The 27,197-nt window shown below is 34.8% G+C and overlaps 2 long non-coding RNA genes and 1 pseudogene across 2 annotated transcripts; 2 read left to right on the top strand and 1 right to left on the bottom strand.

Annotated features, from left to right (window-relative positions):
* Positions 1 to 644: 644 nt before the first annotated feature.
* Positions 645 to 18,618, top strand: LOC118052195 (callose synthase 7-like; annotated as a pseudogene).
* Positions 10,009 to 10,566, top strand: LOC140954227 (uncharacterized). The gene is made up of 3 exons (XR_012167922.1): positions 10,009 to 10,122; positions 10,283 to 10,390; positions 10,498 to 10,566. It is a non-coding gene; the product is annotated as an uncharacterized lncRNA (long non-coding RNA).
* A 2,058-nt stretch (positions 18,619 to 20,676) lies between the features above and the next one.
* On the bottom strand, positions 20,677 to 26,626 carry LOC140954544 (uncharacterized). The gene is made up of 3 exons (XR_012167921.1): positions 25,742 to 26,626; positions 25,558 to 25,639; positions 20,677 to 21,275 (listed from the first exon to the last, which is right to left on the bottom strand). It is a non-coding gene; the product is annotated as an uncharacterized lncRNA (long non-coding RNA).
* Positions 26,627 to 27,197: the final 571 nt, after the last annotated feature.

Here is a 27,197-nt window from a genome sequence, read left to right on the forward strand (position 1 = left end):
ACTTTCTGGTTAATCATTCATATCGGGCACATCATAATAACAAGGAAGGTTTATTCTTTGTCACCCTCGTATTCCTTGCTTGCATCGTGGTAATCTTGGTGCTTTTGCGATGAACTTGTGATTGCAGCAACTACTTTCCCATTTCATTTTACCTGTGCATGAAACTGAACCAAATATACTAAAAGTCTCTCTCTGCGTTTTCATTTCAGGCGTCAAAAGCAAGTCCAATATAAGCATCATTATCATATTCTAAAATTCCTAACGTTAATATTTTTTTTTCTTATTTGAAAGTATATCGAATATTTTTTTATTTTTTTAAATTTATTTTCCATATTAACGCATCACAAAACGATGAAACCCTCTCTCCCCGCCTTTTACAATTCCCGCCAGCATCCACTTTAGTTACGAAAAGCAGATGGAACTGCTGTCTGTTCCTCATGTAACTCAAAAGAAAAAGAAGCACCGTCCTATAAAAATAAACTTTAAGTTCAATTCTTTTCTTGCCACCAGAGCAATCACCCACTCACTTTGCCCCACTCCACACTCAAAGCATCAATCTTTCTGCTTCTGCCTCTCTCTATACAAAAACAGAATGGCCTCTCTCGTTTTCACTACCTTCAACCAACCCTAACAACTCAGACAAGATACCGAAACTCAAAGAAACTCCCAAACCTGAAATATAACGCATTGTACGTCCTCGTTGATCGGCGATGGCGAGTTCGAGCGGGACCAAGAATGACGCAGGTCCGCCGCGGTCGCTGTCTCGGAGAATGACGCGAGCACCGACGATGATGGTGGATTTACCTGACGAGGATAACACCTCCGTTGACAGTGAGCTTGTGCCGTCTTCTTTGGCCAGTATCGTTCCTATTCTTCGCGTTGCTAATGAGATTGAGAAGGACAATCCACGCGTCGCTTATCTCTGTACGTAACCTCTTCCACCTCTCCTTTGCATACTCTTTCTTTCTTTCTTTTTTCCTCTAATTAACAATTAATTGCATAATGGCTTTTATATTTATCTGTGTTTTTGTGCGAGCAGGCCGATTCCATGCATTTGAGAAGGCTCATAAGATGGATCAGACGTCGAGTGGACGTGGAGTTCGACAGTTCAAGACCTATCTGCTTCACAGGCTTGAGAGGGTATAACTGATTTTTTTTTCTTAGAAAAATATTTTGTTCAGGTTTCATTGCTGGGGATTTTAGGAATGATTGTGGTGTTCTCCTCGAATGAAATTTGTTTCTTATAGCTGTTTTCTTCTCTTTTCTTTGTTTCAAGTACCAATGAAGTGAATTTGTATAGCTGCATTGGTTGTGAATTTTCTTAGTATTCTCGATGAATTCCCTTTTGTTAATTTTAGCATTTTTGAACTTTTAACCGGCAGGCATATTCACTCCTCGGAAGCTGGTAAATTTATAAAAAACTTACAGCAGTATTCAAGATTATCTGATATACACTGTACATAATTTGTGTTATGAAGTTCAAGATTCCAGTTGAATTTTGTTCATGTGCCAATCGGGATCATACTATCAATCTAGGAAAATTTAGGCAGTTGTTTGATCACATATCCATAAAAAATTAACTAAACTGCTTACCTGATGTTTTTATCCAGCTTGTTTTAGGGTGCCTGAAGTTTTTAGTTCAACTGCTTGCCTGATTCTTAGTAAAAAAATAATTACCGTACTGCTGGCCTGTATCTCGAAGAAAGTCATTATGGCACTGCTTGCCTGACTTCTTGGAGCATTCTTGGCATACTAGCTGAAATTTGGTACGACTTATACAGCTAATCGGAACAATTTGGTTCAGATGCTCTTACAAAGTATATATTAGAAAATGCATGTATAGAGTCCTGTCTAATGTGTGGCGTTTGCATGATTCTGTTGGGCCTGAACATGAGTGGGACATTGCGCAATCTTACAATGAACTGGATATATGAAGGTCCAGTGTAGCCTTATACAGCGTGTTGCTTTCTCACTAACCAACAGAAGCCTTATCGTTAGATGCACTAACCATGAGAACAATTTGTATAATCCTGTTCATGATGCTCTGCAGCATAGATGGATTGCTATTTATGTGATTGTTTTCTACTCTGGCATTTCTTCGATTTTAAATTCTTGTTTGATATCCCATTCTTGTCCAAATTCTTTCAATTGTAAAAAAATATATGTTCCGTAATTTATTTATTTTGTTCTCTTACTCTCCTGGGGATTGCTCTTGACTGGATATATTGCCAAAGTAAACTGTAGTTTCGTTAAGAAGGAAAAAGTTGGCCTTTTGAAAATCAAATAATTGAGGAACTGCGTAACCGATTGATGGTTTAGCCTAATCACAGTTTCCTAAGATGTAATTGGTCATTAGGTAACCTGTTCAACATATATACATATATATATATATATACATATATACATGCATACATATACATACATACATATATATTTCAATAACACTTTCAGATTGCAATAGTCCTTTTATGAAAAAAGAAGATATTATCAGATTGCTGTATTAAAAATATACTCGAATTATATTCCAGAGTTCTCAGGGAAATGATTTTAGACCTTTTAAATTTCCCTTTTATTTAGGAAGAATTGGAAACAAAGCCTCAGCTGGCAAGAAATGATCCAAGAGAAATCCAGTTGTTTTACCAAAGATTCTACGAGCAGAACATTAAAGATGCACAACATACAAAAAAACCGTGAGTCTTGATTAATTTTAAGGAGCTTACTTTCTTCTTTATTTTTTAGTCTAGTTGTTGTCTTGCCAAAGTTACGAAGCATTTATCATATCTTATTCTTTGTATTTTGTCAACTCTTGCAGGGAAGAGATGGCTAAAATTCTTCGCATTGCTACAGTATTATATGATGTGCTGCAAACGGTGGTACCAGAAGGAAAAATTGACAGTGAGGTTTGTTTTGATTGCTTTCAGCATCCTGACATGAGTTCTTAAGGTATATGTTTTAGGTGCTTGATCATGGATGTTAGATTGGTTTTATTGTCACAGACAAGGAAATATGCTGAGGATGTTGCGAGGAAAGAGGCAGAGCATGAACCCTATAACATTCTTCCACTGGATTCCGGGGTAAAACCAGCAATCATGGAACTTCCAGAGGTTGGATATATGTACTATATGTAATCTTGTTTTGCTTGTGCTAATCACATTAATTATGAATGCCTGAAATTTATCATGGTCATCCTTGAAAATATAGATCAAAGCTGCACTTCATGCTCTACGTGATTTGGATAATCTTCCAATGCCCAGAATTAGGCGGCCACATGTTTCCTCTGATGACTTGACTAAGGAAAGTGGTAAATCTGTCATTGACATACTCGATTGGCTTTCATCCATTTTCGGGTTTCAGGTAACTTGCACCTTCAGTTCTATCTTTGCAATATGTTTTCGCATTTGCATCTAAAATGTCATCAATTTTGGGTCTTTAGTTTGTTAGCTCTGAAGTAATCTGCATTTATAGCTTCTTCACGTTTAAGTTGCTTTAAGGACTCACAGATATGAATGCTTGGACCTTTGGGTTGCAGTTCACTATTATTCATATACTTTATTCCTTTTGAGAATTGGCAGCAGTATTGTTCTTTATGAAGCTAGGTGAATCTTATATGGCAATGAGGAGATTGCAACGAAAGTAATAAAGAAATCAGTGCATCTCTTTTTAATGCTTGTGGAGAAAAAATCAGAATGTTTAAAAAAAGAACATTTGGAAAAGAAAAGAACTCTCTCTCCCTCCTCCCCTCTCCTCCAAATCATCAAAACGAGGCTGGCATTTGGAAAAACAAGATTAGTGTTGCGTGGATTTGACAATTTGTTTATCTTTGTTAGATATCTAGTGCGGGTTCACTGATACCTTTGAGCTGCCACAAAAATATCATAGTTTCGATGGTCATAACGAAACTTGTGTGCTATTTTCATATAACCAAGTCAGCTTTATGCATAAAAGAATTCTGATTCAGTTACATCTCCTTATATTTTTATTTCATCTATAAAGTTTAATGAAACGAACATTAGTTTATCTAACTATATAATGCTTCTTTTTTTTTATCTTGTGGGGGTTCAAAGCGAGGAAATGTGGCAAATCAGAGGGAGCACCTGATATTGCTACTAGCAAATATGGATGTAAGGAATACGAGTCTTGATGATTATATTGCGGTAAAAGCTTGATCGCTTTCTTCTATTCTCTCTATAGAAGCTTTTTTGTTGACATCTTTATATCATTGTCTTTCAAAGATTGAATTAAAGCTTATTGCAGCTCAATAGTAGGACCATACAGAAATTGTCGGATAAGATTTTCAAGAATTATCGTTCATGGTGTAACTATTTGCGATGTAAATCAAATATTAAGTAAGTTATTGTGCCACTGTGTCTTAAGTAAGATTTCAGTAGGTATGGTGTATTATTTCAGGTGGCTGAAGTTTTTTGATCTTGCAGGTTTCCTGAAAAGTCTGACACCCAACAGCAAATGCTTATTTACATTGCACTCTATCTTCTTATATGGGGTGAAGCTTCAAATATACGATTCATGCCAGAATGCATTTGCTATATCTTCCACAAAGTACGTTTTTTCATGGACTACTGTCAAGTTTCAAAGTGATTCGTTTCATTCAACATAACATCTTGCATAGGAATTATGATTCACATGTTCCAGCAGCATTGTAGGCCTTTGTTTTTGCTGAAAGAGATAAATAAAATTTTAAATGAATTAAAGAAAGGCGCTGGGTATTGTTTTTAATGGAAAAGGTATGATCTTCAAGAGAAAAGGAATCCTGAATAAGTAGAGCACGGAAATTTTCTGTGGGGAACATAAAAGATTATAAAAAGAATTAAAAAAACAATGGCTTTCTAGTCTCAATTCATATCCACTAAAGAAACTCCTAAATGCCCCCAGATACATTGTACAACGAAGAAGCTAGGAAAATGATTGATCCCACATTTATTATGTGAAAAAGGATTGATTTTTTCATACCACTGCAAATATTGCACATTCATACATAATTTTATAATCCTTTCTCCCCAAACCCACCACCTGCATAAAAAAAAAACTCTTCCATCTTGCTATTGTTGCTGATGCTCACCAGTGGTATCAGAAACTGTATTCTGCATATCCCAAACCAGACTACAAAGTATCAAAAAAGGTCATTTGTCTTGAAAGTGCCTTGTGAGGTCTTTTTACTTGTAATTAGTTGTTAGGATTATCTTAATCATCTACTATTGACCGAAATAAAGGTCTTAACCTTGGTTTCCAAATAGCAGAATCAATCTGTCTCTTTTGCTTGTTACGAGTTTCCAAATAGCAGAAGCATTTGTGCCAATTATGATAGCAGAATCATTGGAAATTAATCTTCGGCATATAATTCTCCTATCTTGGAAAAGCAAATGAAACTTTCTTAGGCTGGTATCTGTTTAGCTTCCTACATAATGATTTTTTTGATGTTCCATATCTGTTTTGTATGCGAGTGTAATGCTCTCCTTATTTCCCTATGTATAAGATGGCAAATGAAGTCTATGGAATATTGTATAGCAACGTGCATCCTATTAGTGGGGAGACATATGAGACAGCAGCACCTGATGATGAAGCCTTTCTGAGGAATGTTTATAACCCCAATCTATCAGGTTTTGCGCAAGGTATTTTTTAACTCAATTTTTTGCTTATCATTTAACCTTCAATTACATGTTACATCTGGAAAATAATTTCATTTCCTGAAAAAGGAAGCAAGGATAAACAAAGGAGGCAAGGCTAGCCATTCAAAATGGAGAAATTATGATGATTTGAATGAGTACTTCTGGTGAGATCCTTTGAAGAGTAAGTTTTGTTCCCATATTTGATCAAGATTACTGATAGTCAACTTTTTTCATCTTTTAGGTCTGACAAGTGTTTTAAATTAAATTGGCCAATGGACCTTAAAGCAGATTTTTTTCTTCATTCTGACGAGAGTCCACCTGCAAATGAGGTATCTCTCTCTTCTATTCCCCTCCCCACAAAACCAAAAAAAGAGGTTAAGGCATCAGAAAATATTCCGAACTCCAGTGTGTTGTAGCCTTTTACTGAAGCATGTGAACAATTGTACTTCACAAAAATAAGAAATTATAGAGCACGGTTTTTGTCATCAACTGTTTCTTGCTGATCTTTAAATTCATCATCATTTTTGAAACATCTTTCAACTGGTTTTTTTTTATTCCTTTAAAACATGATGTAATGATGTTTTTTAAGCCATTGATAATTATATTAGTCTCTAATGTTGAACTCTTGAACTTCTTCCGTGTTTCTGAATTTTTATATTTTATGTGTTCCCTTGGGGAGTGGTTTATCATGCATTTCTTCCAAGTATTTTTTGTTGAAGTTTTTGTGCTTCTTGCAGAGACCTAACCAAAGCACTGGAAAGAGGAAGCCTAAAACTAATTTTGTTGAAGTCCGCACTTTTTGGCACCTCTTTAGAAGTTTTGATCGAATGTGGATATTTTTTATATTGGCTTTGCAGGTGGCCTAAAATGTTTTGAGTTAATGCGTTCAATCAATTTTTCTGCTAGGAATTAACTGAATATGAACTTATTTTCCAGGCTATGATAATTGTTGCATGGAGTCCTTCTGGATCTATTGTAGCCTTTTTCGATAAAGATGTCTTCAAAAGTGTTTTGAGCATCTTTATTACTTCTGCATTTCTTAATCTTCTGCAAGGTATTGGTGAAATTCTCAAAAAAAAAAAATCATTTACAGACAAGATTGTTTTTTGTTATTTTAGTTTTTATTTCTTTTATTCCATTGGAAAGAAAAAACTTTACTTGCCTTATTTTCAAGCGAATTAGCAGTTCTTGTGGAATGTGGACATCAACCAAATGAAAGAAATCCTTAAAGCAATTTCTAAAGTTATATGAAACCTTAACATGAATTTTAAAAGTTTTCCAGATGTCTATATCCTGCAATGGTTGTGTGTTGTAGATTAAGCAACATTTCTGGTTTTCCCTTGACATTTTCACCTTTTCTTTTGCAGCTTTTCTGGATATAATTCTGAGTCTTAATGCATGGAGGAGCTTAAAAGTCACACAAATACTGCGATATCTTCTGAAGTTTGTTGTGGCTGCTGCATGGGCTGTGGTTCTGCCAATTGGTTATTCAAGCTCTGTGTTGAATCCAACAGGACTTGTAAAGTTCTTTAGCACCTGGTCTATGGATTCGCAGAACCAGTCATTTTATACCTATGCCATTGCAATTTATTTGATACCCAATATACTGGCTGCCATATTTTTTTTTCTTCCGCCTTTACGGAGAACCATGGAACATTCAAACTGGCGGATTGTCACTCTTATTATGTGGTGGGCTCAGGCAAGCATGTTTAGCACCGTTACTTCTTACTCTAGTGTTTGTGTGCATGTGGTTGTGTGTGTTTCTGGCTTGGTTGATAGTTTATATTTTGTTTTTTTCTTCCCTCTTCAACCTAGGGATTGCTTTAAATATTTTTTTTGCCTACCTGCAGCCAAAACTATTTGTAGGAAGAGGCATGCATGAGGATATGTTCTCACTTTTGAAGTAAGAAAACAAACGTTATTGATTGTTATTTTATTTTATTTTTATTTTTTAGAAGGGGATGAGTGAGGTTACTAGAAAGTTGCATTATTTGGTGCAAATATTTAATTTATGTTAGAATTCTTACTGGGAAATTTAACATGAATTTGATTCAGATATAAATTAGAGATTCTTTCTCCTAAAATCTTGATTTTCTCATATGCACAGGTATACATTGTTTTGGATCCTGCTGATAATCTGCAAGCTAGCATTTAGCTACTATGTGGAGGTTTTCTCTCCTTGAACACCTTAGTTGTTGAATTTCAGTACTCCTTTTGGAATAGATTTTAGTTAATAGTATTCTGAGTTTAAATGCATTAGTACTCATAAAACACACATGCATACATAGAGATGTTACAAGTTTGCTTATATGCACGTATTTAAAATTTGGATATATACACATGAAACGAAGATATTTAGATAAAAAAGCATGGAATTGTCATAAATAAGTTTAGGAGGAACTCTGAAGTCTTTCCACCGTCACATATATTTGTGCTTCTCAAATTAAAGAACAGTTGCATGCAGTGTAGGGTTGGGAGTTGAGGGATAGAAACTTGACTTCCTGAAATTTACATTATTTGGAACACCCTTTGGATGCAGTTGCCATGTGAGATATTTTAAATTTCTCCAAGGATCAAACTCTTAGTTACATGGCTAATACGAGAGCAAGAAATACAATTCCCGAGAGAGAGGGTATTGAAGCCTGTGTATAATACTAGGAGAGACACAGTTTCCTGAATTTTCTTCATTTGTTCCAAAAACAGATAACCCTACTATGGGAAAGTAGGGTGAAAGTGCTATACTTTTCTGGCCTTATCTTGTATGATTGAAATCTTTTGCCACCAGCAGATAAGGAATTCTTAGATGCTGACTACCATTCTAATAGTAAGAAGGAATACAACTTCCTTTACATTTCTCAGGAACCTTTACCTTAATAATAAAAAATATGATATTTTTTAACAAAAAACAAATGCCAAAAACAAGCTGGTAAAATCCTATGCTCCATGATTGCACTTCTCGTGAATTTTTGCAGAAACTATACTATGGATGTGGCAAAATAGAAAAAGAGATTCTATATTTGTCCATTTTATAGGTTATTTACTTTTTATGGGGACGTGTTTTCTTTGTTGGTTTGTCAAATTTATTATGCTTATAACTTGTATCCTGCATATTTGTGAATAGATACTGCCTTTAGTTGAACCAACAAAGTTGATTATGGAGATTACCGTTGATAACTATCAATGGCATGAATTCTTTCCTCGATGTAATACTTCACCCTTTTCAATGACTATTTGTACTTGTTTCATCGTGAAGCTGTAACTAAGTCATGTTTTGAAACTGTTGTAGTTACGTATAATATTGGTGTTGTTATCTCAATATGGGCCCCTGTTATTCTGGTAAGTGGACTGAATTTGAGGTTTAATTAGGTAAGAGAAACTTCATAGCATTATGTTACATTACAAACTTCTTCAATAAGGTAAATTCTGTTATTGTGTTAGGTTTATTTTTTGGATGCACAAATATGGTATGCCATATTTTCTACACTTGTTGGTGGATTCAAGGAGCATTCAACCATTTGGGTGAGGTTAGTGGTCATTTTTTCTCCTACAATAATATATTAGCAATCATATGATGTGCAATGATACTATAAAACCAACATTGTTTTAATTGTTACAAGAGATCTGAAATCCTAGTTCTACAAATGGGTTTTGATCGTGCATTACACTTGTAACTTTGATTTTCCAGATAAGGACACTAGGGATGTTAAGGTCCAGATTTGAATCCGTGCCTTCAGCTTTCAGTCGCCATCTTGTGCCATCGTCAGATGAGAATGTTTTAGGGAAGCATGAGACGGTAGCAATTCTAACAAATCTATGTAGTAGTTTGCTTATCTGCGCTGGCTGTTTGATACATGTATCTTCTTTTTTTTCATGATGTTCCTTTTGGATGCATTTTGTTCCAAATACGAAAGCATCAATATTATTTGGTCTTCCAACTTATTTTATACAGCAATCAATTGGATCTTTCTCCTTTGTCTTTGGCTAAATTGACAGTTCTCTTCATGTCAGGTTGAGCAATACGAAAGAAAAAATATTGCAAATTTTTCACATGTGTGGAATGAGTTCATATATTCCTTGAGAACAGAAGATCTGATCAGCAATCAGTTGAGTGCTAAATAATTATTCAATATGTCAAGTGCATCATATTCTATAGTAAGGGTTCAGAGTGAAAGCACTTCATGCTATGCTGAATTTACTATTTAACGTTGTTGTCTGTTAATAAGGATTACACAGTTTCTTCTCTCATTCACTATCTTTATAAATGGTCATATGCTTCTATACTCTCATTTTCTTCCGTATAAATGATCATTCATTGGTCATAAATAGAAGGTTACTTATTTTCATTTTTTTTCTGCTCTGACTTTAGATGTATTTTTTGATATTATTAGTGTTTTGACTCCGTATTACAAAGAAGATGTTCTTTATTCTGATGACGAACTTCACAAGGAAAATGAAGATGGGATAACAATTTTGTTCTACCTAAAGACCATATATCGTGGTGAGTGAGTTTTGCACCAGTTCCTGCATCACACTTTTGGTCTTTTATAATGGGGTTAACTTATCAAGCACAAATGACTACAAAACAGATGAAATTGCTGTCTCCAGCTTCTTTTTGATCTATACACTTTCTTTACATTTGATCGAGAAAAAAAAAACAGATGAATGGAAAAATTTTGAGGAACGCACAAATACATGTTCTTCCAAAGAGAAGGTGGAGCTTACTCGTCAGTGGGTATCCTACAGGGGGCAGACCCTTGCTAGAACAGGTTTGAATAGTGAAGATTTTTGCAGCTGTACTTACCAACTTCATTTCTGGATGTTGACTAGGCTATCATGTAACCACTCATATATATTTCTCAAAAAAATTTTCCAGTGAGAGGGATGATGTACTATAGGCAAGCCCTAGAACTTCAGTGCTTATTGGAATTTGCAGGAGACCATGGTTTGTGATTTCTTAACATATATACACATTATGATTTCTGAAATTTAGCATTTGATTCCATTGCCTCTAATGATTCATTTCTCTTTTTGATAAACTAATCCCCGTTTTGCTTTGCAGCTCTTTCGAGGGCCTTCCCGTACCTTGGAACTTGAGCAGGAACAGAAAGCTTACTTTGATCATGCACAAGCACTGGCTGATTTGAAGTTCACCTATGTTGTTTCTTGTCAGGTGTATGGAGCTCAGAAAAAAATCCACTGAAGCCCGGGACCGAAGTTGTTACAGTAATATTCTGAATCTAATGCTAGTGTAAGTTAAAATTATGTCTCTATGCGTTACATGAAGTTCTCCATTTAAATGCAAAAGGTTGATGGAATCCTTAATTTAATAACATTATTGCAGGAATCCTTCGCTACGTATTGCTTACATCGACGAGAGAGAGGAGACAGTGAATGGAAGATCTCAAAAATTGTATTACTCTGTTCTCGTCAAAGGAGGTGACAAGTTTGATGAGGTATGGGACTGATTCCTTGTTTGGTGCAGAATTTAAGTGTTGCTGGATTTCTATGATAAAAATTTAGTAGATGTGGTCACTTCCAGTTAAATTTATCACATTTCAAATTGCAATTAAGGTTTGGAAATTTCAGGGTTGTGTTCTGGAAAAAATCTAGTTAGTGTCTGCAAGATAATCCTATGAAGTACTTTGTTATCTGCAGATGTAAATAAATTGTGCTGTAAAGGACTATTTTGAAGGAACAATTAAAGAACTCTAAGACGCGTGGATTTTTCCTGTAGCAGCAGGTTTTTTTTTGTTTTTTTTTGCAGCAAGTTTTTTTTTTTTTGTTTTTTCTTCTTTTTTTTATACATGTTTTTTTTCCTTTTTTTAACCCAAAATTGACTTCTTCTTCTCCTTTTTTTTTTAAATTTTTTTTTAAATTATCTTTTTTAATTTTTTTTAAATATTGAGCTGGTTGAAATTTTAACTATATAGGTTTTTTTTTTTAAAACATTATGGATTGCTATAATATTCTCATACATTGTTTTTTTTTCTTTTTATGATTTATTTATTCCTTTTTTTTTTTCAAAATGATCTTTGTAGATTTTATTTTTTTATATTAAGTTGGTTTAAAATTTAGCTTTGTAGATTTTTTTTTAAAAAAAAAAAATAATATGGATTACTACAATGTTTCCCCTATATAGTTTTTGTTTTGCTGCAATGTTTCTCCACATATTTTTTTAAAAAATTATCTTTATCGAATTTATTTTTTTAATATTAAACTGGCTGATAATCTAACTTTAGTTTTCCCCACATGTTTTTTTTATTTTTTTAATTTGTTTTTCTTTTTTTTCAAAATTGTCATTTTTTCCATTTTTTTTTGTTTTGTTTTTTTCAGAATTATTTTTGTTGATTTTTATTTTTTTACTATTGAGCAGGTTGAAAATTTAGTTTTTTTGTTTTTTTTTTTTTTTGCTTTAAAACACTGTAGTTTTTCCCACGTTTTTTTTTTTTGGCTTTTTTTCCTTTTTTTTACATGTTTTTTTTTTCATTTATTTTACCCAAAATTGACTTCTTCTTTTTTTTTTTTTTTGAAAATAGTTTTTGTCGGTTTTTTTCTATATATTGAGCTGGTGAGAAATTAGCTTTATAGCTTTTTTCAAAAAAAAAAAAAAAAGCTATAGATTACTACAGTGTTTTCCCTTACATGGTTTTTTTTTTGCTACAGTGCTTCCCCCACACGTTTTTTTTTAAATTATCTTTGTCGAATTTATTTTTTCAATATTGAGTTGGTTGAGAATTTAACTTTAGCTTTCCCCACGTTTTTTTTTTGTTTTTTTAATTTTTTCCCAAAATTGTCTTTCTTCTTTATATTTTCTTTTTTTTATATAATTATTTTTGTTGATTTTATTTTTTTACTATTGAGCTGATTGAGAATTTAGTTTTTTAATTTTTTTTCTTTAAAACACTAGATTGCTATAGTATTTCTCTACATGGTTTTTTATTAAATAATTTTTTTTAGAATTATCTTTGTCGATTTTTTTTTTTTTCATATTAAGTTAATTGAGAATTTAGCTTTGTAGTTATTTAAAACACTGTAGATTGCTACAGTGTTTTCCCACATGATTTTTGCTTTGCTATAGTTTTTCCCCACATGTTTTTTTTATCGATGTTTTTTTTTCCAAATTTATTTTTTTCATACTAAACTGATTGACAATTTAGATTTTTTTTCTTAAAACATCTTTGATTGCTACGCTGTTTTTCCATATGATTTTTTTTGTTATGTTTTTTTTTTAAATTGTCTTTGTTGATTTTTTTTTAATATTGAGCTGGTTGAGAATTATAGTTGTATATTTCATCACAAAATACTATAGATTTCTACAGTGTTTTCTTAAATGATTTTAATATTGAGTTGATTGAAAATTTAGCTTTAACTTTCCCCGCATGTTTTTTTTTTATTTGTTTATTATTTTCTTTTTGCTTTTTTTTCTTCCAAAATTGTCTTCTTCTTTTTTTTCATTTTTTTTGTGTTTTTTTTTATAATTTTTTTTGTCGATTTTGTTTTTGTAATATTGAGCTGGTTGAGAATATAGCTTTGTAGTTTTTTTCTTTAAAATATTATAGATGATAAAAGTTTTTTTTTATATGATTTTTTTCACAAATCCACGATAATGCACAAGCATACCACAAGCTCGCGGCATCGCGCGGATATGTCACGCCTTTTACTAATATATTTACTTATTAATATATATATTATATAATTATTATATTATTATATTATTATAATTATGATTATAATTATATAACTTTTTTTTTCTTTTTTTTCTTTTTAATTTTTTTAATGAAATTTTTTTTGTTTGATTTAGTTTGTTAATGTTAATTATTTTTTTTATTTAGTTATCAAATAGATTTTCATGATACGGATCTCGGGTTTGATAGGTTACCCTGATTTAACGAGTTATTTTTTTCATTTAGTTTAGTTTGTTAAAGTTAATTTTCTTTCTATTTAATTATCAGACTTTCATACTTTCATAACACATATCCTGGGCTTGACGAGTTTACTTTGTTTGATGGGTTAACCCAGTTAATTCTGGGTAAACCCATCATTTTAGTTATCAAACTTTCATAATGTGAATCCTAGGTTTTACGGGATAACCTGATTTAAAGGGTTAACCCAATTAATTCAATTTTTTTTCTTTTTCTTCATTAATTTTTTCCTTCCAGTTGATTTTTTTTATTTGTTTTTTTAATTAATCTATTTAATTATCACACTTTTATGACACAACCTTATAGCCAGACCCACATCCAATATTCTTGGATCCGGTGTTGCAGCTAGGATCACTTAAACTTGGGTCGTGCAAGTTTAATTTTACTAGTAATATTATAAATATTACTTTTAGGTTAGGCATTGCAACCAAACCTAAAATTCTTGGGTATAGCTTTGCAGAAAAACCCAAGATTTTTAAATTTTTATTTTTTTTAATATTTTTTATGCAAAAAAAAATGACCCGCGGCATCGCGCGGGTCATGTATCTACATTTATGCGATGTTCCCCAACTGCTTAGTTTAGCACCTTCATTCATTTACTGAGAATGAGGAACATGTCCTGCCTTTGTGGTCTCAAGAAAAATTTTGAGAGTAGTTGATTGTAAATGCTGCTCCAGTATTCCAAGCTTCTTTTGCCATTTTTTTTCAATCTGAAACATGTTCTCTTATATGTCGTTCTTGTTACATCGCTAGGAAATCTACCGAATCAAGCTTCCAGGTCCTCCAACAGATATTGGTGAAGGAAAACCTGAGAATCAAAATCATGCCATTATCTTTACTCGTGGAGAAGCCTTACAGACTATAGACATGAATCAGGTGGTTAACTTTTTCTTTATCCTTTCATTTGTAAATTACATCACATAGTAATTCACTAAACTTTCCCTTTGTTTTCAGGACAATTACTTTGAAGAAGCTTTTAAAATGAGGAATGTGTTGGAGGAGCTTAAAAAATCTCACCGTAGGAAACAAAACCCTACGATTTTGGGTGTCAGGGAGCATATATTTACTGGAAGGTCAGCCTTACCATTTAATGGTTGTGCTAACACATGTTAGCATGCAAGAGAATTATGCTGTAGAACAATGCTGATTTTGACAGTATAAATCCTTATATTTCTTCCCTTTCATTTGACAGTGTTTCATCACTTGCTTGGTTCATGTCCAATCAGGAGACCAGCTTTGTGACTATTGGCCAACGTGTGTTAGCTAGTCCTCTAAGGTAAGCCTAATTTTAGCCAGCGATCAATGAATAGTATTATATACAATTTACAATTTGAATGCTCTTTCCATCTGTTTAAAATTTGTATCTGCGTACCTTTCTATTTTTTCCTTCTAATTCTCAAACATGGGATGAAAAAATTTCAAACCTCAGACAGATGATATTTCTCTGCTTGAGGAAAATAAAATTCAAAATCACAAATCGCTCCTGGTAATCTCCCAAAAAACGGCCATCTTATGTGTAAATCACCACTTGACAGGTTCTCCCTTTTCCTCAAAACAGACTTGTTTTGCTCATTGACCAGTACAAGTTATCTGAATCAACTTAACAATGACCTTTGATCCAGGTTGAAAGTATTAAGAGACCACATGATTTTAAAAAATTACTTACAGAAAAGAGGACTCTAAAACTCTTTCAAATATAGGAAAAATTGCAAGCTTCAAATTATTTAGACACCTTGTGATGATTATTTGCTTGTCTTTAATGTCTTGAAATCAAAATGTCAAATAATTCGTCTGTCTTGAATTCTTCATTTTGCCTAGACATGAATTCAATTAGTCCAACAGTTCTTTAATGAAGAGGTTCGATCCTTTTAGAACAGAACAACTCAAATTTTACAGGAGCATGTTATTTTTTGTACTTTGGATGAAAATGGTGTCTTCTCTCTTGCTCGTGTCATAACAAACTATTTGGAGCGCCTCGTTTCCATTAACATGCAATGTTGTATTTTGCAGTTCTATAGCATTTTTGTTGTTTTTGACGTACAATGTTGTATGTTGCTCTAATTAAAATATTCTGTCTGAGGCTCAAAAATCTAATTTAATTTTGTTCTATTACCACCAATTTAAGATTCTAACAAATGTTGTCTAACTTCGTAGGGTACGATTCCATTACGGCCATCCTGATATATTTGACAGAATATTCCACATAACAAGGGGTGGCATAAGCAAAGCTTCAAAAATAATAAATTTAAGCGAGGATATATTTGCAGGTAATTTTATATGGGTTTGAACACTATTGCCATTAGATACAATTATCGTGTGATGATTAAGCATTCGGATGTCTTCAGGATACAACACAACCCTACGTGGGGGATATGTAACGCATCATGAATATATCCAAGTAGGGAAAGGGCATGATGTGGGGATGAATCAGATATCATCTTTTGAGGCAAAGGTTGCAAATGGAAATGGAGAGCAGACACTTAGCCGTGATGTTTATCGACTGGGGCGCTGTTTTTGACTTCTATAGGATGCTCTCATTCTACTATACGACAGTTGGTTTCTATTTCAGTAGCATGGTATGTTGATCTTTATTTCACTGTCTTTGAGCCGAACAAAAAGTCTAAGCTTCCTTTTATAGTCTTTTTGGTTTCAATTAATGAGACCCCAGTTTTATGGAATTCAAAAGTGCTAGATACCATTAGGTGATTCAGGTCACTTGGCCAGCTTGTTACTTGTGAAGCCATTTTAATATTCCTACCATGATTTACTTCAAGTTTTATTATAACTCCATGGAATGGAAAGTGTGTGTTATAGTTTGATTTGGTATGTTTTTGTCGTTTCAGGTAACTGTGATTACTGTATATGTGTTCTTATATGGACGCATATACATGGTACTGAGTGGATTAGATAGGGAGATTCTTAATGACCCGAGCATAAGTGAGAGCAAGGTCTTTGAACAGGCTATGGCTCCTCAATCCATTTTTCAGCTAGGCTTTTTTCTAGTGCTGCCCATGGTTATGGAAATTGGCTTGGAGAAAGGGTTCCGCACTGCTCTAGGTAATTTTGTCATTATGCAGCTACAGCTTGCATCTGTGTTCTTTACATTCCAGCTTGGAACCAAATCACATTATTTCGGAAGAACAATTCTTCATGGTGGTTCCAAATATCGAGCCACTGGGCGTGGCTTTGTTGTTTTCCATGCGAAGTTTGCAGAAAACTACAGGCTATACTCACGAAGTCACTTTGTTAAGGGATTGGAATTATTTATACTGCTGATCGTGTATGAAGTTTACGGGGCATCATATCGCAGTTCAAGTCTTTTTATGTTCATCACATTATCCATGTGGTTCATGGTTGGATCCTGGTTGTTTGCTCCATTTGTGTTCAATCCATCTGGATTTGACTGGCAAAAAACAATGGATGATTGGACAGATTGGGAACGGTGGTTGGGAAATCGTGGTGGTATAGGAATTTCTCCTGATAAAAGCTGGGAATCATGGTGGGCTGGAGAACATGAACATCTCAGACACACTAATTTCAGGGGATGGTTGCTTGAAATAATCCTTGCATTTCGCTTCTTTATCTACCAATATGGCATTGTCTACCACCTTGATATATCCCATCACAGTAAAAGTTTGCTGGTACAATCCATATTTGAGTGATGTTTTGTTATTTGTTGGCCTATAACTTTTTGGTTGATTTCTGCTACCATAAACTAACCTCTCTACTATAAACTTAAAATCTTTATTGCAGGTTTACGGACTTTCGTGGATAGTTATGATTACTTCTCTTTTAGTCCACAAGGTATGTGGCATGCCAATGGAACTCATGTAGAAAGCAAATGTGATTAGGAGTAGCTTGAATAAAAAAAATCTAGCATTTTAAGCTTATATCTAGTAAATTAATCTCAAGTAAGTTTGTGTCTATGCTTTATCTCTGAACTTAGTCTGCTGCTGTTTGTGTTTCAAACGTTGCTTTCAGATGGTGGTCTCTATAAAATTCCGTACAGACTTTCAGCTCATGTTCAGGATTCTCAAGGCATTCCTATTTATCGGCTTCATGTCTGTCATGATTGTTCTCTTCATAGTTTGTGGTCTCACAATACAAGATCTATTTGCTGCCATCCTCGCGTTCATGCCCACAGGGTGGGCCCTTCTTCTTGTAAGTGCACAAATTTTGTTCAAAATGTGTGATTATATACTTCAAGGGTTCTCCTTCAGTTGGTCACTGCATGATTAAATCCTCTTTATATAGATTGGACAGGCATGCATGAGTTTGTTTAAGTGGATAGGATTCTGGGATTCGATAAAGGAGCTAGCAAGGGCATACGAGTACATCATGGGCTTATTGCTTTTCATGCCAATAGCCATCCTGTCATGGTTCTCATTTGTTTCAGAGTTCCAAACTCGCCTGCTCTTCAATCAAGCATTTAGCAGAGGCCTCCAGATTTCTATGATTCTTGCAGGAAAGAAAGATGGTAATTATTTTTACAAGATCGATTGATAAGATTATTTTTACAAGATCGATTGAAGAAAGGCCAGATGCTGGTACCAGTGTGGTGATTGTAGACGAAGAGAAAGGTGAGAATGGAAAGATGGAGAGTAATGAAATTGATCCACAAGGGACTGGTTTATTGACGTCTGTTAGGAAAAGAGCTGTTGAAGAAGGGCGAGAAGCACGTAAACTTGGTGTCTACCGCACTTATGGTGTAAACAAGCTAGGCAGGAAACAGAGAGCTTTGCTTCTTCGAATATTTGGATCTTCATTGCCAAAACAATGGATTCAGGACTTCAGCTCAAATAGAGTTGGATTGTAGACATGAATAACAGTTTCTACTATGAATGTATAGTGTCAGATGTAAAACTGCCTTAATGAGTCATGAATGTCACTAGCGAGGTTTTTCATCCACGTGTTTCAAGTTGAATGATGATCATGGTTTTATGTAACAGTCCTTAGAACTAGCAGTAATAATCTTCTCTTGAGTATATGTATATGCTTGTCGCCTCTGCAAACATTATATGTGACACTTCTTTTGTTTTTATGATATGCTGACATCTTATTACTTGATTGAATTCAACGAGCAACTAGTTTAGGACTATAATTTAGTTGAATGTATGCATTGCAGCACAGGACTTTGTCGCCAGCTGGTGGGACTTTATTGCATTTGGTGGCGCCAAGCTGTAATAATCTTTTCAGAAATGCCAGGGACGTACTTGTTTTTAAGGTAACTATGGATGTGCTTGGAGTTATAGTATCATCTGTGTTCCTCGGTGCTGTTAGGGATTCAGTGTATACTTAGTTTTTAGACCCGTGCTTCGCAGCGGGCAATGCTTACTAAGGAGCAAAATTATGTTGTTTTCGTCAATTTTAATCAAACTTGCAACATCTAGGTCATGTTGCATTTTTATCAAGAATAAAGCGTGTCATTAACCCATCTTTACCATCAAAAGTATGGTATTCACAATGCTATTAAAATAAAAGGTTTGTAACACAGGCCATCTGAAATTTCTCTTTTTCCATGTAAAATAGAGGTAGGAGCACCGTGAAATTCTATTATGTCATGTGTAATAAACCAAAGGCTGTAGGAAGAGGAACAACAGGATACATAATTCCAGTCTAGTTTTGCAAAAGCAGCAGCAGTGTTTCATACAAACCATTTACAGACTGTTCCAAAATTTTAGCTTAGCGTATAAGCATATCAAAAGTTTTCGTCCAAAAAGGGCTACCGCAGCTTCCTCAACCAAAAAGTGCTGCTGGGAATGTATGTCCAAATCAGAGTTCCTAGGAAGAAGGATAAAAGAAGTGAGTTATGATGCTGTGAAGTGCCAAATGAATCCTTCTGGACTCCAGCCATACAAAAAAGAAGAAACCACTGTGAAAAGCTCTAGCATATACAGATACAGAAACAGAAAAGCTTTTTTATGTACGTATAGAAGGGAGATCCAAAATAGTATTTTCTTTCATTCTTTTTTTTATACCATAGGATTATAAATACAAAGCAGAAACTAGCAGAAGATTAAGCAGAAGGACAATATTACAGTTTCATTGCAGCTTTAAACCAACACACCAAACTCAGTATTATCAAAGTTGCAAACTTCTTAAAAGAACGACAAATGTTGGAAGTACAAATCCTTTGTTCCATGTTTGCGAGACTTTTTCTAGTGATAAGAAATCTAGTCTTTCTTAAAGGGAGTAATTCTAGTGATAAGAAATCTTTCTTAAAGGGAGTAATGAGGGTTTGTGGAACAAAACTTCCTTTTATATAACTATAAAGCACAGTGTTGACAGTGCAACCTGGAAAACTTTGTTGTCTTGTTTGGGAGTGTGGTTAATTGCTGTTATTTTTCAAAGTGTTTTTCACTCAAAAAAACATGTGAATAATATTTTTTTTTATTTTTTAAAAATTATTTTTGAGATCAGCACATCAAAATGATTTAAAAACATCAAAAATATATTAATTTAAAACAAATAAAAATTATATTTTTTAAAAAGCACTTTTCCACCACAATGCCAAACATCCCCCGTGTGCTCCTCCATTCCCAGAGCTGGTGAATCACGTAACTCCAGTGCTCGCATATGGTTTTGTTGCAGACCAGTCAAGAAGGCATTTGCTAATTACTCCAGATATATTATGGTACACTCAAAATTTCATTAATAAATAACAAGTACAAAATGTCATACTGTATAAAGAATGCCAATAAATCAATTTAAGCAATTATGTGCCTAACATTCCTAGCAAAACAAAGCCACCAAGCTTTTTAGTTGTGTATTCCACAAACTTCAACAATAACTTTATCCTCAATCTAAGTTCATAAAAAAAAGGCATATCTTAGCATACATGATCAGATTTAGGTTCATGAATAGCTAGCTATTCATGTTATCAGGGGAAGTCATACGACCTTGCAACATCCATTAAAGGAACTTTACAATACTGCTAATCCTAAATTATCATCTGCCTTCGCTACAGAAATAGATAACAAAGCAGAAAACCCATTTAACAAATACCTTGTAACGTTGTGGCAGGCTTCTCATAAGTTCGACTCTCCAGTAAAGACCAATGACTGTTGCCACGCTACAATGTTCAACTGTTGGAGTGCATGTAACCCTGAATAAAAGATTGGTTAGTGAACTGAACTAGAGAGGGTCAATGACCATTTTAGTGTGCATAGAAAGGTTGGACAGGGAGGACAAGGGACTGTTTACAAAGAAATGTTGGCAGATGGTAGGATTGTTGCAATGAAAAAGTCGCGATTGATTAGAGAAGAAAGCTTGAAAAATTCATCAATGAAGTTGTCATTCTCTTACAAATTAATTAATCATAGGAATGTGGTTAGGCTATTAGGTTGTTGCTTGGAAACCGGGGTTCCATCACTAGTCTATGAATTCATCCCTGTTAGACAATTGACATTTTTAACTCTAGTGTTTCATGTTGTTTAATCAAGTATTGTTTGTTTTCTTTTCTTTCATTTCTGTTTTGATTTTGTTAAAGTAAATCCCTTGTTTTTCTGATGTTGTTGCTGAGATTAGTGGCAGCATATTCTCCACTACAGTTAGTGGCTAGTGACAGCAAATTGTCCACTACAGTTAGTGGCTGATAACTAGGGAGGTTTGTTGTATTTAAAGACATGCAGTTAATGAAATACTCACTGAGACATTTTATCAAACACCTTGTGTGTAATTCGTGTTCTTCAATACCAGCATTGTTGTTCTTGATTGTGCATCCCTTCACCTGCACAAAACACAACAACACAATTCTTAACAGTGGTATCAGAGCATTTCAGATCTTACAGGACCAAAACACTTTTTTTTTTTCAAAATCTCAAAAATGACATCCAACAACTTACTTTTAAACTCCCCCATTATATTTACTGGTGAAAACTACCATATTTGGTCAGTGAAGATGCAAGCTTTTCTTGAAGCTTATGATCTTTGGGAAATTGTTTCCGAAGACAAACCAGTAGCTCCCTTACCAACAAATCCCACTATGGCTCAAATCAAGTTCAGCAGTGAGGAAAAGGCAAAGAAATCCAAGGCGAAATCAATCATCCAAAATGCTGTGGCAGAAAGCATTTTCTACAGAATTATGGCATGCAATTCAGCCAAAGAGGCTTGGAACAAACTAAAAGAAGAATACCAAGGCAGTGACAGAACAAGGCAAATGCAAGTGCTGAATTTGAAGAGAGATTTTGAGGCACTTAACATGCAAGAAGATGAAACAATCTCTAAGTATTCTGATCGAATTTCACTAATTATCAACAACATCAGATTACTTGGAGAAGACTTTCCTGACAGTAGGATTGTGGAGAAGGTCCTTGTGACTCTTCCTGAGAGGTTTGAATCCAAAATCTCCTCTCTAGAAGAATCAAAGGACCTCAGTAAAATCTCATTAGGTGAACTAATGAGTGCTCTTCAAGCACAGGAGCAACGAAGAACAATCAGGCAAGACAGATTGACTGAAGGAGCCTTTTATGTGCAAAAACAACAAGCTGGAAAAGGAAAGAAGTTGCCTAATCTGAGATTCAAAGGCAGAAATGAAGGGGGCAGCACTAGTGAAGCTTCAAAACAAAAGAAGTTTCCTCCTTGCACTCACTGCAAAAGAAACACACATTCAGAAAAATATTGTTGGTGGAGGCCAGATGCAATTTGTGGAAATTGCAAGCAATCAGGGCACATCACAAAGGTCTGCAAGTTCAAAAAATCAGATCCAAAACCTCAACAAGCTCACCTAGCAGATGAAGTTGATACACAGGAGGAGCAATTCTTTGTTGTCACTTGTTTCTCAACAAATGATCCAGCTGATACTTGGCTTATTGACAGTGGATGCACACATCATTTGTGCAATGATGCTGGAATGTTCAAAACCCTTGATGAATCTTACAAATCCAGAGTAAAGGTTGGCAATGGAGAATTTCTGGAGGTCAAAGGCAGAGGGTCAGTAAATGTTCAAACAAGTTCAGGTATCAAAATCATTCCTGATGTGTTATTTATACCTGAAATCAGTCAAAATTTGTTGAGTGTTGGACAAATGATGGAGAAAAACTATTCTCTTCAGTTTAAGGATCATAAATGCATTATCTTTGATTCTTCTGGAGAACAAATGTTCTGTGTAAAGATGAAAAACAGAAGCTTTGTTGTTGACTGGGATAAAGTATCCAATCATGCATATGTGAGTGCTACTCAGGATGTTTCAAATCTTTGGCATAAAAGATTTGGACATTTCAATCAAAAGGGCTTGTCAATTTTGAAACAAAAGGAAATGGTTGCAGCATTGCCCACATTGAATGGTGAGATTCAATTGTGTGAAACATGTCAACTTGGCAAGCAATCAAGGCCACCATTTCCTAAAAGGCAAGCATGGAGAGCCAGCCAAAACTTCAGCTCATCCACACTGACGTGTGTGGACCTATGAAGACAGCCTCATTATGTGGTAACAAGTATTTCATTCTCTTTATTGATGATTATACTAGGATGTGTTGGGTGTATTTCATCAAATTTAAGAGTGAAGTATTTACAATCTTTCAAACATTCAAAGCTTTAGTTGAGAATCAAAGTGACATGCTAATTAAATGCTTAAGATCTGACAATGGTACTGAATATACTTCAAATCAGTTTCTTGAGTTTTGCAACAGCAGAGGCATTGTGCACCAGTACACTACACCATACACACCACAACAAAATGGTGTATGTGAGAGGAAGAACAGGACAGTAATGGAGATGGCTAGATGTCTCTTACTTGAAAAGAAAATGCCAAACAAATTATGGGCAGAGGCAGTCAATACCTCTGTTTACTTGCTGAACCGACTTCCAACCAAAGCACTGGAGGACAAGACATCATATGAAGGCTGGAATGGTGTTAAACCTGTTGTAGATCATCTTCGAATCTTTGGCAGCATATGCTATTATCATATAGCTGAGCCAAAGAGGAGCAAACTTGACAACAAAGCTCAAAAGGGAGTTCTTGTGGGTTATGGAATAACAACCAAAGGATACAGAATTCTTTGCTTACAAACAGAGAAGGTAATTCTCAGCAGAGATGTGAAGGTTGATGAAGCAATCACATGGGATTGGGAACATCAGAAAAATATGATTTCTGATCAACCATTCACCATTCAGCCCCAACCAGTAGCTGATGAATCAGTGGATGATTTTCCAGTTAGAGGCACAAGATCATTGGAAGATATTCACCTAAGATGCAACATGGCAATCCTAGAACCAACCAGCTATACTGAAGCTCAAGAATTTCCAGCATGGAGGAGAGCAATGGAGGCAGAAATGGAAATGATCAACAAAAATGCAACATGGCAGCTGATTGAAAGGCCTAAGCATCGCAAGGTGATAGGTGTAAGATGGGTTTTCAAAACAAAACTCAATTCAGATGGGTCAGTATGCAAACACAAGGCTAGATTGGTGGTAAAGGGCTATGCTCAGCAATATGGTGTGGACTACCTAGAGACCTTTGCTCCAGTAGCAAGGTATGATACTATTAGACTTCTCATTACACTTGCAACACATAACTCTTGGCAGATTCACCAACTTGATGTCAAGTCTGCCTTCTTGAATGGATTTCTTGCTGAAGAAATCTTTGTAGAGCAACCCGATGGGTATGCTGTTAAAGATAAAGAAGATCATGTGTATCTACTTAAGAAGGCCTTGTATGGGTTGAAACAAGCTCCCCGAGCTTGGTATGACAGAATGGACACACATCTGCTTCAACTTGGGTTCAGCAGAAGCCAAAATGAAGCAACTTTGTATGTGAAATCATGTGGTAACCATTTTCTAATTGTATCTATTTACGTAGATGATATGCTTATCACAGGAAGTGAACTTGGAATGATCCAAGAGTTCAAAGATGAAATGAAGAAGATGTTTGAGATGTCTGACCTTGGAATGATGAATTACTTCCTTGGAATGGAAGTGATGCAATCCAGCAATGGCATTTTTACATGCCAAAAGAAGTATGCTTCAGACATCCTAAAAAGATTCAAAATGGAGGATTGTAAACCAGTGGGGACTCCTATGACAACAAGTATCAAGCTTAGCAAGGATGATGAATCTGAAAAAGTGGATGAAAGTTTGTATAGAGGCTTAATTGGCAGCCTTCAATATCTTACAGCAAGTAGACCTGACATATTATTTGCTGTGAGTATTCTTTCAAGGTTCATGCATTCTCCAAGGGAGACTCATTTCATTGCAGCAAAAAGGATACTTAGATACATCAAAGGTACCATTGATCTTGGTATTTTCTGTCCAAGATCATCAGAAGGGGCTGTGGAACTAAAAGGCTATACTGACAGTGACTGGGGAGGCTGTGTTGATGATTCAAGAAGCACTTCAGGGTATTTATTCTCACTCAATTCAGGTGTCTTCACCTGGAGTTCAAAGAAGCAAGAGACAACAGCTCAATCCACTGCAGAAGCAGAGTACATTGTTGCTGCCGCTGCTGTCAACCAAGCAATTTGGTTGAGGAAAATGTTAAAGGATTTGGGACATGAACAGGTTGAAGCTACTAAAATCATGTGTGATAACAGTTCTGCAGTATCAATTTCAAAGAATCCAGTCTTTCATGGACATACAAAGCATATCAAAATCAAGTTTCATTTTATTAGAGAAGTTCAACAATCTAATGAAGTGATGCTGATTCATTGTTCTTCCGAAGAACAACTTGCAGATATATTTACCAAACCACTACCTAAAGAGAGATTTGAGACATTAAGACAAATGATTGGAATTTGTCGTCAAAATGTCAAGGAGGAGTGTTAGACAATTGACATTTTTTAACTCTAGTGTTTCATGTTGTTTAATCAAGTATTGTTTGTTTTCTTTTCTTTCATTTCTGTTTTGATTTTGTTAAAGTAAATCCCTTGTTTTTCTGATGTTGTTGCTGAGATTAGTGGCAGCATATTCTCCACTACAGTTAGTGGCTAGTGACAGCAAATTGTCCACTACAGTTAGTGGCTGATAACTAGGGAGGTTTGTTGTATTTAAAGACATGCAGTTAATGAAATACTCACTGAGACATTTTATCAAACACCTTGTGTGTAATTCGTGTTCTTCAATACCAGCATTGTTGTTCTTGATTGTGCATCCCTTCACCTGCACAAAACACAACAACACAATTCTTAACAATCCCTAATGGAACCCTTTTCTAGTATCTTCACGATCAATGCGAGGAGTTTCTGCTGAAGTGGGATATACGTTTAAGGATTGCCATGGAAAAGTTGCTGGTGCTCTTTCTTACTTGCATTCGGCAGCTTCGTTACCTGTTTATCATCGTGACATCAAGTCTTCGAACATTATTTTATATGATAAGTATGGAGCAAAAGTCGCGGATTTCGGAATCTCTAAATCAGTTGCCGTAGACCAAACTCATGTGACTACAGAAGTACAAGGCACATTTGGGCACTTAGACCCAGAATACATCCAGTAAAGCAAAGAGTGATGTTTATAGCTATGGATCGAGTAGTCCTTGTCGAGCTCTTAACCAGACAGAAACCTTACTCCTCGACTAGGTCTGAAGAAGATGGAGGTTTGATCTTATATTCCATGCTTTGTATGGAGGAGAATCGGCTACAAGATATTGTTGATTCTGAACTTGTGCTGCGGGCTGAGAAAGAGGTAATTGTGGCAGTTGCTAACGTTGCATATAAATGCTTGAACATAAACGGGAAGAAACGAGCCACGATGAGAGAAGTCTCAAAGGAGCAGGAGGACATCCAAGGTTTTGGAAAATGATTTCAATGCCAATCCACAGAATTGTGAAGAGGCTGAACACCTTCGGTGTGATTTATCGCAGGCCAGTGATGTTCTTTCTCCTTCAAATTCAATCACTAGGTAATTACCAGGAATCCTGCTTCCATTTATTTGGTAGGGGGAGAAGGCAGCGGATATAAATTCACAATTTTCATGTACAATCTTTTAATTGATAATACTATATATAATTCGAACGAGAAGCACCACTCTGCCTTGCTTCATGTGGATCGTACCTCGACAGCATTTGAGACTTGGAGTCGTGCAAGGTAATGGGCTCCAAAAATCAATCCATTTGACTCGTTTTAGCGGATCTGGCAGAGTTCAGTTGAGAGCCCCCGGACTCACCAGGTACCAAATAGCAAGGAATGGGTTTCTTTGATCGCTTCTGGGCTCACGGTGGTTATAAAAAATAGTTCCATCGATTTAATAAAAATATGATAGTGGAAGTGGTTATTTTTTACTTTTTATTTATAATTATATTAAAATAATATTATTTAAAATATTTTTTTCCAAAATAATCATGTATACATGTTTTAGGCAAATTTATATAATTGGCAGAGGTTGGATAATTTTTTTAAAAAAATAAAAAAGAATATCTAAACCACGGGAAATTCTTTAACAAGATTATTAAAATTTGGTTTAGTTAGTTAATCTTGAAATCTTCCAATCAAAATATGACCCAATCAACTTAGCAATTTTATAATCAGTCGTGATGACTAGAAAAAACAAAGTTTAGCTTTACAAAGAAAAACTCTAAGATAACATCTTTTTTAATATTTGACAGTGATACATTAAATTCATCTAGGTTTCACGGATTAATCTTTTAAGTCCATGATCTCGATTATAAACTCTCATAGGTTTTATTGTAAACTTTTTTTACTTAATTATATGATAACAAAAA

This window comes from Populus alba, chromosome 14 (genome assembly GCF_005239225.2).
Source record: "Populus alba chromosome 14, ASM523922v2, whole genome shotgun sequence".
NCBI classification, from domain to species: domain Eukaryota; kingdom Viridiplantae; phylum Streptophyta; class Magnoliopsida; order Malpighiales; family Salicaceae; genus Populus; species Populus alba.